Consider the following 18,479-nt stretch of genomic DNA (forward strand, 5'->3'; position numbering starts at 1 on the left):
TCTACAGATTTAGTGCAATCCCTATCAAAATACCAATAGCATCTTTCACATACCTAGAACAAACAATCCTAAAATTTGTATGTAACCACAAAAAACCCTGAATAGTCAAAGCAATCCTGAAAAAGAAAAGCAAAGCTGGAGGTATCACAATCCCAGATTTCAAGTTATATTACAAAGCTCTAGTAATCAAACAGTATGGTACTGGCACAAAAGTAGACACATAAATCAAGAGAACAGAAGAGAAAATCCAGAAATAAACCCACAATTCTATGGCCAATTAATCTTCAACAAAGCGGGAAAGACTATCCAATGGGAAAAAGACAGTCTCTTCAATAAATGGTGTTGGAAAACCCGGCAGCTACATGCAAAAGAATGAAACTGAACCACCTTTCTTACACCATATGCAGAAATGAACTCAAAATGGATTAAAGACTTAACTGTGAGACCTGAAACCATAAAAATCCTAGAAGACAGTATAGGCAATAATCTCTCTGACATCAGCTGTAACAACATTTTTCTAGATATATCTCCTGACGCAAGGGAAAGGCAAGCAAAAATAAATTATTGGGACTAGATCAAAATAAAAAGCTTCTGCACAGCGAAGGAAACAATCAACAAAACCAAAAGGTATCCTACTGAATGGTAGAAGATATTTGCAAATGACACATCCGAAAAAGGTTTAGTAATCAAAATATATAAAGAACTTATACAGCTCAACACTGAAAAAATAAATAATCCAATTGAAAAATGGGCTGAAGACATGAACATTTCTCCAAAGAAGCCATACAGATGGCCAACAGACACATGAAAAGATGCTCAACATCACTCATCATCAGAGAAATGCAAATCAAAACCAGAAGGAGATATCATCTCACACCTGCTGAATGGCTAAAATAAAAAATACAAACAACAAGTGTTGGCTAGGATGTGGAGAAGAAGGAACCCTCTTGCCCTGCTGGTGGGAGTGCAAACTGGTGCAGCTACTGTAGAAAACAGTATGGAGGTTCCTCCAAAAACTAAAAACAGAACCACCCTATGATCCAGTAATTGCACTACTGGGTATTTACCCACAAAATATAAAAACACTAATTCAGAGGGATACATGCACCCCTTCTGTTTATAGCAGCATTATTTACAATAGCCAGATTATAGAAGCAGCCCAAGTTTCCACTGATACATGAATGCATAAAGGAGATATGAGATATATATATATATTTTTTTCAGCCATAAAAAGAATGAAATCTTGCCATTTGCAACAACATGGATGGAGTTAGAGAGCATAATGCTAAGTGCAATGAGTCAGTTAGAGAAAGACAAATACCATTCGATTTCTCTCATATGTGGAATTTAAGAAACAAAACAAGCAAAAGAAAAAAAAGAGAGAGAAAGAGAGAGACAAACCAAGAAACAGACTCTTACCTAAAGAGAACAAACTGATGGTTACCAGAGGAGAGGTGGGGGGCAGTGATGGGTGAAATAGGTGATGGGGATTAATGAGTACACTTGTTGTGATGAGTACCGGGTGATGTACAGAATTGTATATCTGAAACTAATATAGCACTATATGTTAGCTAAAGTGGAATTAAAGTATATTTTCATCTTCATAGCTGTCAATTTACTGCAAATAAAAGATTATAAGCTTCTAGAAGTTAAAAGTTGGTTTAAGACTAATTTAGTGCTATTCTATGCAAAACCATATTTACATTCAATGATAAAAGATGGGATGGTCTGAAGTGACAGATGGAAAGCACTGCTAGAATAGAGATTTGATTATTTCTGAAGAAAGTCACTTCTGTTTTGGCCTGGGGAATAGTATATTATATAGATATATATATTTTGTTAATATATTTTATAATATAATAATATATATATTTTGCTTTTATAGGAGAAAGTATTTAACTTGTTTCTAGATGATTATATTCTATTAAATATTAACCTATTTATTTATATCTAAGAATGTACTATTTATATTAGTATTTTAATAAATAGTTTTATTACCTATGTCTTTTGCTAAGTGTAATAAGAATCACTTATAATTAAATCAGGAAAACCTAGTCAGTTAGTTGATGCTGCTTTAATTTAAACTTCAGCTAGAGTGGTTCTTTTTAAAATGACATTTGATCTGGTCATTTTTCTGATTAGAAATTTGCAAGGACTTCTAAGGATGGTAGGTAGACCATACATGTTTTTACTTCTTTTAAGACCCACGAAAATGATAGTACAGGAATTAAAAAATAACACCATAATGGATGGGCCATCAACAGAAGAGAAATTCCAAAAAATTAATGTGAGCTAGAAAACAGAAAAACTGCAGCCTTGGGGCACAGGAAACCACAGCCTGTAGACATGGAGTGGCAAAAGCTAAGATAGGACCCATGGATCTGTAGAATCACAGGCAGATTGAAAGGGTGAATTTCACAGAGGCCTGGTAAGAGGACAGTGAGAGAAGGAGGGAGAGGTGGGGCTGAAAATGGAGATTAAGTGAATGTTTGTATAAGGAACAGCTGGCATCCATAGCCACTGAAGGAAGGCATTCCTTTTTTTTTTTTTAGGATTTTTATTTATTTATTTGACACAGAGAGAGGGTGCACACAAGCTGGGGGAGTGGCAGGCAGAGGGAGAGGGAGAAGCAGGTTCCCCACTGAATGGAGAGCCTGATGTGGGGGCTCAATCCCAGGACCCTGGGATCATGACCTGCTCTGAAGGCAGACCCTTAACCCACTGAGCCACCCAGGTACTCCTGAAGGAAGACATTTCTAAAGCAAAAATCAAAGGATTCTTCTTGGAGGAAATCAATCCTAGAGCAAAGAATAGCTTTAGGGTCTGGCATTTAGGGGATGCCCCACTGCAAAGGCTAGTTCCCTGGCCTAATCACCCTAAACACCTGAAATCAGGAAAAGCTATCTTTGTGTATAAAACAGATGTTTATTGTCTGACTGTTAAATATGAATCTTTAACCAATAATTGCCAGGTATTTAAAATAAGTTTCCTGTGTAAAAGAGAAATAAAAATAAGCAAACAGAAAAAGAAACTGAACTGGAGGAAATGGGTAATTTAGTGAAAAAAGGGAACTTTATTTTTTTTAAAGATTTTATTTATTTATTTGACAGAGAGAGACACAGCGAGAGAGGGAACAGAAGCAGGGGGAGTAGAAGAGGGAAAAGCAGGCTTCCTGTAGAGCAGGGAGCCTGATGTGGGGCTCGATCCCAGGACCCTGGGATCATGACCTGAGCGGAAGGAAGACGCTTAATGACTGAGCCACCCAGGTGCCCCCCAAAAAGGAAGCTTTAAAAAGACTGATAGCTAGTATCCTCAGGGACAGTAAGCAGACATCATATCTGCAGAATAGTAATAATAACAATAATTATAATAGTAGTGATAATAGCAAATACATATAATGCTTACCCTATTCCAGATTTTGTTCTCAGTGTTTTAGGTTTAGCAACTCATTTAATCCTCAGAACTCTGAGACAGGCATTCTATCATTATCTCCATTTCAGGTTAGGATAGAGATGCAGAACTTAAAATTGCTCAAGATTACAGAGGTAAGTGTGGGAGACTGGGATTCAGACTCAGTCTGGCTCCAGAATCTTGTGTACTTAATTACCACCCTTTTCAACTTAAAATAAACAAAAACCTGAGAGAATATGAAAGGCTCTTGGAAAATAAAAACAAAATTTTGTATTTCAACCCTCCTATGGATCTCTTTTTTAGGAAAAGAGAGCACTTCATGGAAGTAGATTTAAAAAGAAAGTATCATAGAAAAGATGAGACATTAGATTTTCAGCCATGTGGTCCTTTATAGAATAACAGTATCATATGTTCTCATTGATATGAGGAATTCTTAATCTCTGGAAACAAACTGAGGGTTGCTGGAGTGGTGGGGGTGGGAGGGATGGGGTGGCTGGGTGATAGACATTGGGGAGGGTATGTGCTATGGTGAGTGTTGTGAATTGTGTAAGACTGTTGAATCACAGATCTGTACCTCTGAAACAAATAATACATTATATGTTAAAAAAAAAGAAGAAGATAGCAGGAAGGGAAAAATAAAGGGGGGGAAATCGGAGGGGGAGACGAACAATGAGAGACTATGGACTCTGAGAAACAAACTTGAGGGTTCTGGAGGGGACGGGAGTGGGGGGATGGGTTAGCCTGGTGATGGGTATTAAAGAGGGCATGTACTGAATGGAGCACTGGGTGTTATATGCAAACAATGAATCATGGAACAGTATATCAAAAACTAATGATGTAATGTATGGTGGTTAACATGACATAATAAAATTTAAAAAAAGAAGAAGCTACAGAGGGAAAGAAGAAGAAAAAATAAAGAAAAGGGTAGAAACTACTAAAGAAATAATACAAGATACTTTTCAAGGAACAAAACTCCTCAGATGAAAATACTCACTGAATCCAACAGAAAAATATGAACAGAAAAAAGTTTACCCCAAGACACATCATCGGGAATTGAAAAGCACCAAGAAAAACAAAGACGGTGCCCAAAAGTTGCCAAGCAAAAAACGATGAGTTGCAGGCTCAGGCTGGTGTTGATGAATTTTAGAAGACTGTGGACCATCATTTTCCAACTTCAGAGAGAAAATTATCTGTGCTCTAGCATTCCAGAGAAACTAGAATTCAGATGCGAGCAGTTAAGTAGGCAGCAAGAGTTTCTCTTCAGCATATTCTTTAAAGGTGGTGCCTTTCCTACAAGTTTTAACACAATGATTGCTAAGACTTTTATAAAAAGAAGTTAGTAGAAGTGGAACAAAATGTCAATTTTTAGACAGTGTCTCATGTGTAGAAGGCAGTCAAAACATGGCACCTTCCAAAGTATTTTCTCCCTTTCCAATACTGAGGCACACACACCCACCTCTCCCCTTTCCCCCCAGTGGGGTCCTCCCCCAGACCTGCACCTGGTGATGTTAGAACCTGGGTATATCTCTAGTGAGGACGAAATAAAAAACATTTTAAACATGTGAAAGTTAAAAAAATTAGTCATTCAAATATTTTTTCATAGAAGCTGCTGAGGAACATTCTTTATTAAAGGAGGATGTACACTGAAAAAAAGAAAAATGTGGCTTGTCTGTTGTAGTGCCAATAAAAAGAGCAGGAAAAGCCCAAGAATGACAGCTGTGCGGCCAGAGGATGTAAGGCTCCGGAAGAGCAGTTCCCAGGGAAAAGGACAAAAAGAGAGAGAGAGATCACCAGAGTGTCTTATATAATGGAGATATAGAAAGAACTGGGAATATGATTAAAAAAAATGAAAAAAAAAAACAAAAAAGGAAATTAGAAATTTTAAGAAACCTGAAAAATTGCATAAGTAAGGACAGAAACCAAAGAAGACCACTTGGGGCGACAACCAGTCATTAATTGAAATGATTCTGTGTCAGGTACTATTTTAGCTGTCAAGAATATCGCGAGGGGGGAAAACAACAAACAGAAAAATCAAACGAATTAAAGTAGATGATAATCCTTGTCTTCTTGAAGCTATAGTCGAGAATGGGGAGACTGACAGTAATTTCAAAAACGAAGTGAAATAAAATATGTAACTTGTATTAACAATAAGTGCTATGGAGAGAAACACAACAAGGAAAGTACAGTAAGAATCCCAGGTAGGGCAGTTGTTATTTCCAATAAGAGGGCCAGGAATGGCCCTGTTGAGAAGCTGCCACTTGGGTTGAGTATTTATGGGAGGGAGGGATCAGGCAATGTAGTCATCTGGGTGAATGGAGGTTCCAGGTGGAGGAAGCAGCAAATGCAAAGGGCCTTTTCACACAATCACATACTTAATTATGGTTATAAAATAGATGTGAATGGCATCAATTTTAGAGATACAAAAACGAAAGAAGTGAGGACAGAACCACGGAGAAGGTGGGTGCACGAATATCCTCATCTGACAAGAGCGGACAATCCCAAAGCAGCATCCATAGTTAAAGGTCTTAGTTTATTAGCCACAGTTACAACAGAGGAACCAAACATAAAAATGAAACTAACTGAAGAATGACAGAGAAAAGGTAGAGGTAGAGTGAGTGAGTGAGTGTATAATGTCTCTTTTATTTATGTGTATGTTAACATATGATGCCTAAAAATGATAAATAAAAAATCTGAGGTGAAAGCAAATTACTTTTACTTGAATAAATGAAGATATCAGAAGGAAAAGTAGAAAGAGAAGTGAGGCTTAAGTGGGAGAAGTTGGATCACAGAACTGATTTTAACCATGTGCTCAATTTGATTTACACACACACACACACACACACACACACACACACACACACACACACACCCCTTTTGGAGGTCTTCTACTACTCTTAGGATAAATATCAAAATCCTAAACAAGGCCTACAGGGCCCTTGCTGTTTCATCAGCCTCAAGTCATGCTCCCTCCCCTGCACTCTTTGTTCTAGTCACAGCTCCATTCAGTTTCCTGAGCAAGCAAGGACCTTTAAGCTTCTGTCTATGCTATTCCTTCCATCTGAAATGTTTCTGACTCAATATTCTGCACTTCTGGATTGACTTATGCATTAGGACCAGTAGTCACAAGTGTCTAAGGCCCACAATACTCTTAGGGGTCCATGAAAATGTTTTCTTTTAAGATAAGAAAAACAACCCTTTTAGGTCAAAGAAAATATTTTAATATACCATATTAACATATTTATCTCTATACCAGTATAATTGTAAAATACAATTTTTAATATTTTTTATGGAGGAAGGGGCCCACAAAAGCAAAAGTGTCTACTTAAGTTGTTAAAACATCATCCACAACTCTTTTAAACATATTTACATAATAGATAATAAAAGAGAGGGAATTAACAAAACAAAATATTTACCTAATTTACCCAGTATATGGAATACTACTCTACCATAGTATTAATACCAAGGTCATAGTGTGGCCCCTGAATCTCCCATTCCCCAATTCTACTGACTTTGTGACTCCTACTCATCTCTCAGATCTCAGCTAAGTTGACCCTTCTTCAGGTGAGTAAGGGACAGGTGTGGCTAGGCAGGAAGAGATAGGTAAAGGGGCTACGTGATCAGGCTCACAGAAATCCCAGAAATGCTGAGGCATAAAAACCAGAGATAAGGGAACAAACCAGACCACCCTGCCCTGGGCATAAGAGGTGGGGTATTTCTACAGCAGTCACACTGTGACCACAAAGAATGACCAGACCCCACAGAAGAAGTAAGCCATTAAAGATGTTATCATCAGTCCTTACTCAAACTAAGACATCACAAGAATGATGAGGCCACAAGCTCCCTGGTCAGTTCTAAATAAAAAACTGTCATTGGAGGCCCACATTGGCAACGCTGTCCGGACCCCTCTCATTCCTGAGAGCTTTTTCTCTGTATCCTTGCTTAATAAACTTTTATCACTTTACTAACTCTCCTTTGTCCTCAAGATTCATTCTTCCACTCTGTGAGATAAGAACCTCACTCTCCTGCTTCACAGGGACTCTACCATTCTCTACCAGGGATTCTAACAGACAATATGAGGTCCCTATATATGTTCTCCCATCACCTTATAATACAGAAATGATATAAATAATTGCGAAATTTTGTCTTTAATCAAATCAGGAACTGTGTCTACCTCATTTACCACTATATCCTCAGCATAAAACGTATTCAGTGATGTGAGACCCTGAAGGATGCAGAATTTTCTACTGTGGCTCTCTCAAGTCTTTGTTCAGTTTTCTGATCCTAGATTTACTATTTAATCTCTTATTGACTGTTTCTTCATTTTAAAAATGGGAATAATAATAGGAGTTACGAGTTAGAATGAGTTAGAACAGTGCCTGACACATAGTAAAGCCTATTAAAGCCCAGCTATTACAAAACAACAACAAAACAACAAAACCTAGTTATTCTTCATGTTATTAGATTATTAGTACTACACTATTTTTTATTACTATTATCATCATCATTATTATTCCATATGCTGGGTGAATTAGGTAAATATTTTAATTTCCTCCCTTTTAGTACCTATTATGTAATATGTTTAAAAGAGTTGTGGATGCCATCTTAACAACTTAAGTCCCAAGTTTTTAGGAAAAAGTTAGAGCAAATAGCTATAAAGACAGAAGAGAACTGGTTTTAGTTACTAAAAATACATAATTATCCATGAATTCAAGACGTCAGGGCTTTCAAAATATTCATACCCACCAATTCATAATTTTACATGATAAGATCAGGCTAGAAGAACATTTTTAGTGAAGAATAGTAAATCTGAATTCTCTCAAACATAAATTTCCATGAAAATCTAATAAAAATGAGAGGTAGAATTTATTATCTTAAAAAATACTTACCTATTTCCCTTAAATAGATGCTCTACAGAGTTGAACACAATTTTCAATAGTGATATTACTTTCTTGGAGTTATAATTTTTTATACATAATTCCTTCCTCAGGTAAATAAAAATACATACCCCAAAGTAGTAAAAATAAAATAAAGCAAGAGTAACTGAAAAGCCTACCAAGGGTTTTCATTTTGGCAAACATTTATCTTACCATCTAAGCTTCAAACTCTTGAGATGACCCTTGGCATAAAATAACAGACTTAGGTTTGATTCCTGCTGGTATTTCAAACAATACTGCACAACCTGAGGATGATTTTTTGAGGATAAATGACTGGCTAGGAGCACTACAATCCTGAGGCTTTGCCTGGGGCCTATAATCTTGCCTAATCATTATTCACAATCCCCCAGAAAAGCCTCCAGCTAAAATTGTGATTGCTATTTAGGACTAAACTTGCAAATTCAATTTTGAAAATCCTTTCTTCTTTAATGATTTCATATTTTTGTTTAATTCATGTGCACCTTTAGATATCAACTATAGCAAACATTAAAACCTAGAGCAATAGTCCATCTGTTTTGAATGTTGCTTTCTTTACCAATTTACAAAAAAAAAGATATTTTAATAGCAAAAATGCCCAAGGACTACATTGCATAATACACGCAACTAAAAATGTAAAGTCCTTACTTAAAGGGGGTATGAAAAGCAGTGGTAATGGAGAAGAGTTCTGTAAATTTAGAATTTTGTGATACAGTTCTCATAAGCCATTTTTTATTTAAAAAAACCAACGTAGTTTTTATAAATGCAAAAATGAATTGATGGTGCAACAGTCTCTGAAAATCAGGGAATAAGCTAGAATCAAATCATACCACAAATTTCTTTAGTGAGATCTTTCACGTTTTTTTTTGCTTAGGTTGTAAAAAATATTTTTTGCTATCTGTCCTGCCAAAATGTTCCACTCTTGCTTTATTTCTAGAGCTGACCATTGCAACCCTCTCTGTTCTTCCAGTAATTCTGTCTGCTTTAGTTGATAGCTACATATAATTTCTTACTGATTATAACACTTAAGAGTCTCCTCTCTAAAGAACAGCAATTAAGAGTGAGGGCTATCTGTCTCAGACTGCTTGGACTAGAGTCAGATTCCTTATCTTTATAAAGGGGAAATAATTGTTACCTCAAAGTATATTGTGAGGATTAAGTGAGACAAATGACTTAGAGTATTTAGTAGATTTGTCTGGTATATAATAAGTACTCAATAAATGTTATTGTTAATAATGAAACTTTTTAGAACCTTTTCTTTACTTCATAGAGCTCTTCTGAGAAAACTAAAAAAGAAAACATTTGTGTGACTTTGGACAAAGTTGAGTTAAACTCTGCGCTTTTTTTTTCTTATTCATAAAATGAAATAATCCGACAATATTAATCCAAAGGTCTTTCTTAACTATAAAAACTTACATAATTTTACTCAGCTGTAGCTAAGGTTCAGACTTATTTTCCTTCTCTGTTTTTAATGTGTATTGACAATTCTGTTTCTTGTTGAGATTAACTTGCTTTTTGTATTCTTCTTTGAATAAGAACCATATGTGATGATATTCTGTACTCCTACTGGCCTTAGTCATCATGGGGTGTTTTCCTAATTGCTTATGATGATTACTACATTCATTATCAAACCTCACAGAAGACCCTAAGAAGGTATTGCTTCCTTTTGAACTGATACATTAAAAGTGAATCAGACATTAATTATATATAATATGTAAAAATTTGTGTTCTATCTAATCCAAGGATTTAAAAAAAACTTGTTATGTTTCTGGAGAGGCATAGGTAAAATTTTACTTAAAACTGCTAATCCTATATGGCAAAAATGAAGCACATAAAATAAAAGCAAAATGTCATATTAAAACATTAAAAACTGAAGAAATAAGTAAACATAATTGTATCACATGTGATTTGTAGTGTTAATATTCTTAATACGATCCTTGATTCTTATCAATAAAGAAAAAAACATCAAAGACGACCAAGAAAAACTTGGAATGGGGCATAAGTGAGATAGGCATACAAGAAATATAAAGGACAAATAAAAATATACAAAGATATACATCTCAATAAACAAATAAATGAAAATTAGAATGCCATATATTTTTCTCATTTCAGATTTATTTAACAACAAAGACAGTTAATACCAATGAAAAAACTATAGAGAAAGTGCCACTCTGATACATTGTTGGTGGAAATGCAAATTGGGAGAGCCTTTCCATATATTTCCCCTTTGATCTACCAATTCCATTTTTAAGAATATACCATAAGCTAGCATTTTCCAAAGTGTTCAGTGGGATGTTGACATGTTCTGATGTTATTTTTTGTGTGTGTGTATGTAAAAGCCTAAATTTAATTTTAAATGTAAATGTATACAATGGCATTTAAAAACTTTTCTTTTCCTTTTTTAATAAACTTTATTTTTCAGAGAAGTTTTAGCCTCCCAGCAAAAATGGAGTAGAAAGTACAGCAATTTCCCATATTGCTTCCTGCTCCCATACATGTACAACTTCTCCAACTACCAACATCCTGCAGATAGATACTATTTTAAGAAAGGATTCTACAGTCAAATACATTTGATTACTAAGACCATTGTATATGACTATACATTGGTATTCTCTAAGATGGAGATTAATAGACGTGGTTCTTTATGTGATAGGCCATGGGACCCTTTTATCAGAGAGCATGCTTAGGGACTAAGGCTGGGCAACACTTACTTTTGGAAACTGTCCTAAAAAAATCACTAGACACAAGTACAAACATGTATATAAGAGAGTGTTCACTGAAATCATGCTTAACACAGGAAAAAAAAAACTGGAAAGATCCCATATACTAAATAATTGGAAAGTGGTTACATAATTTATGTTATATCCTTAAGCTGGAATATTATATAACCATTAATAATGGAAATGCAGATAATATTTATAGACATGAAAAATACTGCAATAAACTGCTAAGTAAAAGAAGCAACCTAGCCAAAGAGCATTTATAATCTATTGTTCCTAATTCTAATCATAATAATTAGATAGATACATATATTATGCATTATACAGAAATATATCAATAAATTCAAAAAGACATACAACAAAATATAAAGAGTAGTTATCACAGGGTGGTAGGATTACTCTACTTTTCTGTATTGTCTTGTTTTTTTTAACAATGAACATCCATTAATTTTATAATAGAAATATTTTTTAAAGGCTATGTGTTTATATGTCTTAACTGTTTGGGGACATCTGGCATTTTATTCTATAGGTTTTAGATGCTTTTTATATTTAATAAAAATTAAGTTCACAGTCAAGAACACTATAATTATATAAAGAATTCATAGAGAGAAAACACAATTCCTACCTTCTGGAGAGAAACTGATAAAAACATAACAAGTGCTGTGAGAGCCAGCAGCGTAATGGAGGCAGTAAATCTCTAGATGCTCTATGCCTTTATGAGTCCCTATAAGGGAGTACCTCTTCTCTCTGTAACAGAAATAACATAAACACACACATTTATTTAAAGGAGCAGCTGAAGGAAAATCATCCTTAAGTATAGCTTGGAGCTACACAGGCTGCCTGTTTTCAAGGGGGAATCTCACAGGTAAACAGTTGCAAATATTACCACCTACTTCTGTATGACCTTGGAAAAGTTACTTATTTGCTCCATGCCTCAGTTTCCTCCTCTGTAAATGGGGATAATGATATTACCAACTATAAAGACTAATATTCATAAAGTGCTCAAAACAGTGCCAGATACAGTTGCTATATATGTGGTTTTTAAAAATAAAAAGTGGGATTGATTATATTAATAGAGATCCTTCAGAGAGCACCTTACTATCAGTGATATTTTACTTCTGTTACCATCTCAAGGAATTCTCACCTTGATCCTGTGAGGTATTATTTTTATTACTACTTGGCCCTCAGCTGTGCATACCAGAAAAAATTTTATCAGCTCCCTAAACTGATACAAACTCACAAAAAACTGATGCATTTAAAAGGGAATATATTTTTTGTGTTTCCAAAATGATATCCATTGGATAAAAAATACTATGTACTAATATCTGGCCTATTTAAGTACTGAACCAGTTAGACATTACCTGAATAGTATAAAATTAAAGCAAGGAGAATTGAAAACTTGTATCAGACCTTAAGCCATAGTAGTATGATATGTTTTTCTACTGTGTTACAAATTTCCTCTTACTCTTGATATGATACCTTGAGAAGGCACAGCATCACCAATGAAGTATTCTTGCCAAGAATATTTAATCTGAATCTAATAATGAAAAAAATTCAGGAAAATCTAAAGTAAGGGCCATCTTGCAAACATGGGTTCAGACTTAAAAAATATCAATGACATGACACAAAGAGGCTGGCAATTTTTTCTAGATTAAAGGATATTAAATGGATATGATAATGAATACAACGAATAATGCTTAATTGGATCTTGGCTTAGAGAAAAAAAGACAGCTATAGTTACTGGACAATTGGGAAATCTAACATGCAGACTCCAGAAATCTCTATCAGTGAATAAATTTAAAATTAACTTAAGTGGTTTGTACCTACAGATAAAATTATTCATTCATGCATTTATATTCATCACAATTTATTAAATACCTATTCATTGTGATAGGCCTGAAGATAACAAAAGTTCCTGGGAGTAATAAACCCTAAAATATAGACATGGCTTAGCCAAAGATGTCAGGCGAAGGGTACTGAGGACCTTTTTATCTAAGTCTGGCAAGTTAGTGAAATAGCCAAACTGTATTTGTTATATTTGAGACTCAGGCGCTCTTCCTACTGAAGTATTTTCCCTTCTAAAGGAAGGGAAAAATTAAGAATGTTGGAGCAGGTTGCTAGTGCTTCATGCAGCCTACAGTAAAGTCCTACAAGAAAGGGCGGCACATCTGGAAGCAGAGAAGGGAAAAAAAAGACAGCTTTGCCAAAAGAGCTACTTCCTGTCTGTGGCTGAGAATCAGATAATCTAAAACCTGGCAGGTTGACAAAGCCAAATTATAGCTGTTTTATAATTATCTTTTACTTATTTTTTAATAAGCTATTTTCATGATGCAGAATTTGAAAGATACGAAGGGGCAGTGAAAATTTCTCTTCCAGTCTTGTCCCTCAGACAAGACTGTTTTCCCTCCTCAGAGGTAACCTCTGTTAACAGATTTCATGTATTCTTCCAGAAATCTTTAATGCATTGCCCTATCTACACTTGTGTTTACAGAAATGGAGCAGGTTATACACACTGTTCTACACCTTGCTTTCTTCACAGTATGTTTCATCAATGGGTCATTTCAGCCTTATTTTATATTATTATTATAAAGCTATATCATAAAAACTATAGACAGGAATACAGGAGGACATACAGATGTTTTCTCAATGCAAAGGAAATAAGATAATGGCCACCTGGAAGAAAAGAACACTGAGGTGTCTGAGTGTATAGTATTGAAGACAATAACTAAAGAGGATTTCTCTGAAGACATCTTTGGATTCTAAGCATGCTAGTGTATTGTGACAGAGCATCTCAAAAGCTGCTGAAGCCTCTCCCATGAGAGGGGTGCAAAAGTGGCTAAGACTGAGCTGGCAGACGTAAAGGAGACTGGGGTTTGAAGAAACAGGGCGAAGAGTGCATGGTCCTTACAACTGAAGACCATGGCAAGAATCATGGCAGTAGATCCAGTATATGAAGTCCAGAGGCCAAGCAAGAGGAATTACGTCTTTGTGGATGCTGGCTCATGGGCCAAAAGCAATAACTCAGTGGAGACAAGCAAGCAAAGAGAAGAGTATAGAAACCCACACTCATCTATTGATGCCAGGTATATAAGTCTCCCAGGAACTTGGAGAAGAGTACAAGGGATGGAGAGAATCCTTCTAAGCTGAGGGGAAGAATCTTGGTTTAAAGCCTAAACTGACTCAATTTTACTTAAGAAGTAACCAAGCAACTACCTGTTGGTAAGATTAATCTTTCCTTTATCTGTGGAAATGGTGGTGGTGGGCGGTGCCAAGAAAAGGGGTTTGTGAGACAAGTCAATGTTTAGATACAGGCAAACTATATTTTACACACTTGAGATAAGGAACTATAACATTTAAATCTACATAGCCAGCTTATGTGGCTGTTACAAAAATTCAATGAAATGGTTGTGTAAAAATGTACAAATAATAAAGGGGGTGATTTTCTGGTTATGATTTCTGATAGTAACTTTCCTATAACTTCTTCCCAAGTTCTGGGGACCTTTAATGCAATCCCATAATGCCAGATTTTGTATACACATTTACTTCCAAACAGTATTAGCTTTGAAGTAAATGAATCCTGGTTTCAAATTCTACCTTTGTGGCTCACTAGCTGTATAAATTTGAGGAAATATCTTAACTTCTTTGAGTCTTGGATCTTTAGTTAGAAAACAGTACGAAAGCATAGAAGATATAGTCAATAATATTGTAATAACATTGTATGAGTGCCCAGTAATGTATAGAATGGCCAAATCAATACATTATACACCTGAAACTAATATAACATTGTATGTTAATTATACATCAATAAAAAAATATATCTCTTCTCAATATTCTCAGTACAAACCCATCCAATAAATATGTATTTTCAAAAAAATGTGTGACAATCAAAAATTATTTCATAGAGGTATGTGTTAAGTATAACATATTGTTTGGCCCATGGTTGGTGGACCTACTATTTTCTCTAAAGTTTAAACTGTGTTGCCCAGTTTTTGATTTGGAAAGTTTGATCATGTCGTACATCCTTACTATACAAGATTGAGCTCTGTAAAATAAGGTTCCTCATTATTGTTTTCAGGCTGATGGGATAATAAACATTCCCACTACCGTGAAGGAAGCAGGTCTCTGTCATAATAAAAGCATTTAAATATAAAATATAAACACAAACAGCAATCTTCTTAAATCTTACCGAGACTGAATATAGGGATGGCTATAATTATTTCCCATTTCCTCTAAAGAGAAATTGTCTTTTTAAAAAAAGGTATTTATCTCTAATCTAACAAATGTTAAAAAGATGATTATTCACCACGACCAAGTAGGATTTATCCCTGGGCTTCAAGGTTGGTTCAACAGCCGCAAATCAATCAATGTGATACAATACATTAACAAAAGAAAGAACAAGAATCATAGGATCCTCTTAATAGATGCAGAAAAAGCATTTGACAAAGTACAGCATCCTTTCTTGATAAAAACTCTTCAGAGTATAGGGATAGAGGGTACATACCTCAATATCATAAAAGCCATCTATGAAAAACCTACAGCAAATATCATTCTCAATGGGGAAAAACTGAGAGCTTTCCCCCTAACATCAGGAACACGGCAGGGATGTCCACTATCACCACTGCTATTCAACATAATATTAGAAGTCCTGGCCACAGCAATCAGACAACAAAAAGAAATCAAAGGCATCCAAATCGGCAAAGAAGAAGTCAAACTCTCACTGTTTGCAGATGATATGATACTGTATGTGGAAAACCCAAAAGACTCCACCCAAAAACTGCTGGAACTCATACAGGAATTCAGTAAAGTGGCAGGATATAAAATCAATGCACAGAAATCAGTGGCATTCCTATACACCAACAACAAGACAGAAGAGAGAGAAATTAAGGAGTCAATCCCATTTACAATTGCACCCAAAATCATAAGATACCTAGGAATAAATCTAACCAAAGAGGCAAAGGATCTGTACTCAGAAAACTATAAAATATTTATAAAAGAAATTGAGGAAGACACAAAGAAATGGAAAATGTTCCATGCTTATGGACTGGAAGAACAAATATTGTGAAGACGTCAATGCTACCTAGAGCAATCTACACATTCAATGCAATCCCCATCAAAATACCATCCACTTTTTTCAAGGAAATGGAACAAATAATCCTAAAATTTGTATGGAACCAGAAAAGACCCCGAATAGCCAGAGGAATGTTGAAAAAGAAAAGCAAAGCTGGTGGCATCACAATTCCGGACTTCCAGCTCTATTACAAAGCGGTCAACATCAAGACAGTATGGTACTGGCACAAAAACAGACACATAGATCAGTGGAACAGAATAGAGAGCCCAGAAATGGACCCTCAACTCTATGGTCAACTAATCTTTGACAAAGCAGGAAAGAATGTCCAATGGAATAAAGACAGTCTCTTCAACAAATGGTGTTGGGAAAATTGGACAGCCACATGGAGAAGAATGAAACTGGACCATTTCCTTACACCACACACAAAAATAGACTCAAAATGGTTGAAAGACCTAAATGTGAGACAGAAGTCCTTCAAAATCCTAAAGGAGAACACAGGCAGTAACCTCTTCGACCTCAGCCATAGCAACTTCTTCCTAGAAACATCGCCAAAGGCAAGGGAAGCAAGGGCAAAAATGAACTACTGGGATTTCATCAAGATAAAAAGCTTTTGCACAGCAAAAGAAACAGTCCACAAAACCAAAAGATAACCGACAGAATGGGAGAAGATATTTGCAAATGACATATCAGATAAAGGGCTAGTATCCAAAATCTATAAAGAACTTATCAAACTCAAAACCCAAAGAACAAATAATCCAATCACGAAATGGGCGGAAGACATGAACAGACATGTTTCCAAAGAAGACATCCAAATGACCAACAGACACATGAAAAAGTGCTCAACATCGCTCGGCATCAGGGAAATCCAAATCAGAACCTCAATGAGATACCACCTCACACCAGTCAGAATGGTTAAAATTAACAAGTCAGGAAACGACAGATGTTGGCAGGAATGTGGAGAAAGGGGAACCCTCCTACACTGTTGGTGGGAATGCAAGCTGGTACAACCACTCTGGAAAACAGTATGGAGGTTCCTCAAAAAGTTGAAAATAGAGCTACCATACGATCCAGCAATTGCACTACTGGGTATTTACCCCAAAGATACAAATGTAGGGATCCAAAGGGGTACATGCACCCCGATGTTTATAGCAGCAATGTCCACAATAGCCAAACTGTGGAAAGAGCCAAGATGTCCATCGACAGATGAATGGTAAAGAAGATGTGGTATATATATATATATACAATGGAATATTATGCAGCCATCAAAAGGAATGAGATCTCGCCATCTGCAACGACGTGGATGGAACTGGAGTGTGTTATGCTGAGTGAAATAAGTCAGTCAGAGAAAGACATGTATCATATGACCTCACTGATATGAGGAGTACTTAATCTCAGGAAACAAACTGAGGGTTGCTGGAGTGGGGGTGGGGTGGAAGGGATGGGGTGGCTGGGTGATAGACCTTGGGGAGGGTATGTGCTATGGTGAGTGCTGTGAAATGTGAAAGACTGTTGAATCACAGATCTGTACCTCTGAAACAAATAATGCAATATATGTTAAGAAAAAAAAAGAAGAAGTTAGCAAGAGGGGAAGAATGAAGGGGGGGAAATCGGAGGGGGAGACGAACCATGAGACGATGGACTCTGAAAAACAAACTGAGGGTTCTAGAGGGGAGGGGGGTGGGGGGATGGGTTAGCCTGGTGATGGGTATTAAAGAGGGCATGTACTGAATGGAGCACTGGATGTTATGCACAAACGATGAATCATGGAACACTATATCAAAAACTAATGATGTAATGTATGGTGATTAACATAAAAATAAAAAAATTTAAAGAAAAAATGTTAAAAAGAAACTACTTGGTGGGTAATAAAATCAAAAATCAATATTGATTTCTGATTAAAGAGGTAGATTGGACATACACATTTAACTCCATTCCTTTTCAAAACCATACTAAAATACAACATTAAAATTTTTGTTAAAAAGCATAAACCAAGGAGAAAAGGAGAGTGAGTAATGAATGAGTGAATGATGGTAACCAAATTTGGAAGCTAGAAGACAGAAGGATGACAGCTAACTGACAGCAGATTCAAACAAGTGAATCCTAAGCCAGCAGTAGGTAAAGCCAGGAAGCAATTTTATTTGCACTAGTTTCCAAAAACCTTGGGAATTGGTGGCACCTAAACTTCTGGAAGCAGGTTAAATAACAGCAAGCCTGGTTAGAAATTAATTTAAGAATTAATCTCTTGCATCCCCTCTCTACCATTCACGATTAGACAAGTACTCCTCCCTCTCTTATCCTGGCAGAAGACTAAATGTTTATTCTTTGGAGTGTGTAAAATAGAAGATTCCCAAACTGGGAAATTTTGAAGAA

General features: G+C 35.8%; 1 protein-coding gene across 8 annotated transcripts in view; it reads right to left on the bottom strand.

Annotated features, from left to right (window-relative positions):
• MBD5 (methyl-CpG binding domain protein 5) overlaps positions 1 to 18,479 on the bottom strand; it is a 459,856-nt gene that overhangs the window by 151,515 nt on the left and 289,862 nt on the right. For all 8 annotated transcript variants that reach the window (XR_012375710.1, XR_012375707.1, XM_073884217.1 and 5 more), the window contains one exon: positions 11,667 to 11,788. The gene's annotated coding sequence lies outside the window, so the exon portion shown is untranslated. The remainder of the gene's footprint in view (positions 1 to 11,666; positions 11,789 to 18,479) is intronic.

The sequence above is a fragment of the Callorhinus ursinus genome, unplaced genomic scaffold (genome assembly GCF_003265705.2).
Source record: "Callorhinus ursinus isolate GAN/ISIS: 27379988/994484 unplaced genomic scaffold, GSC_fseal_2.0 scaffold2, whole genome shotgun sequence".
Taxonomy (NCBI): domain Eukaryota; kingdom Metazoa; phylum Chordata; class Mammalia; order Carnivora; family Otariidae; genus Callorhinus; species Callorhinus ursinus.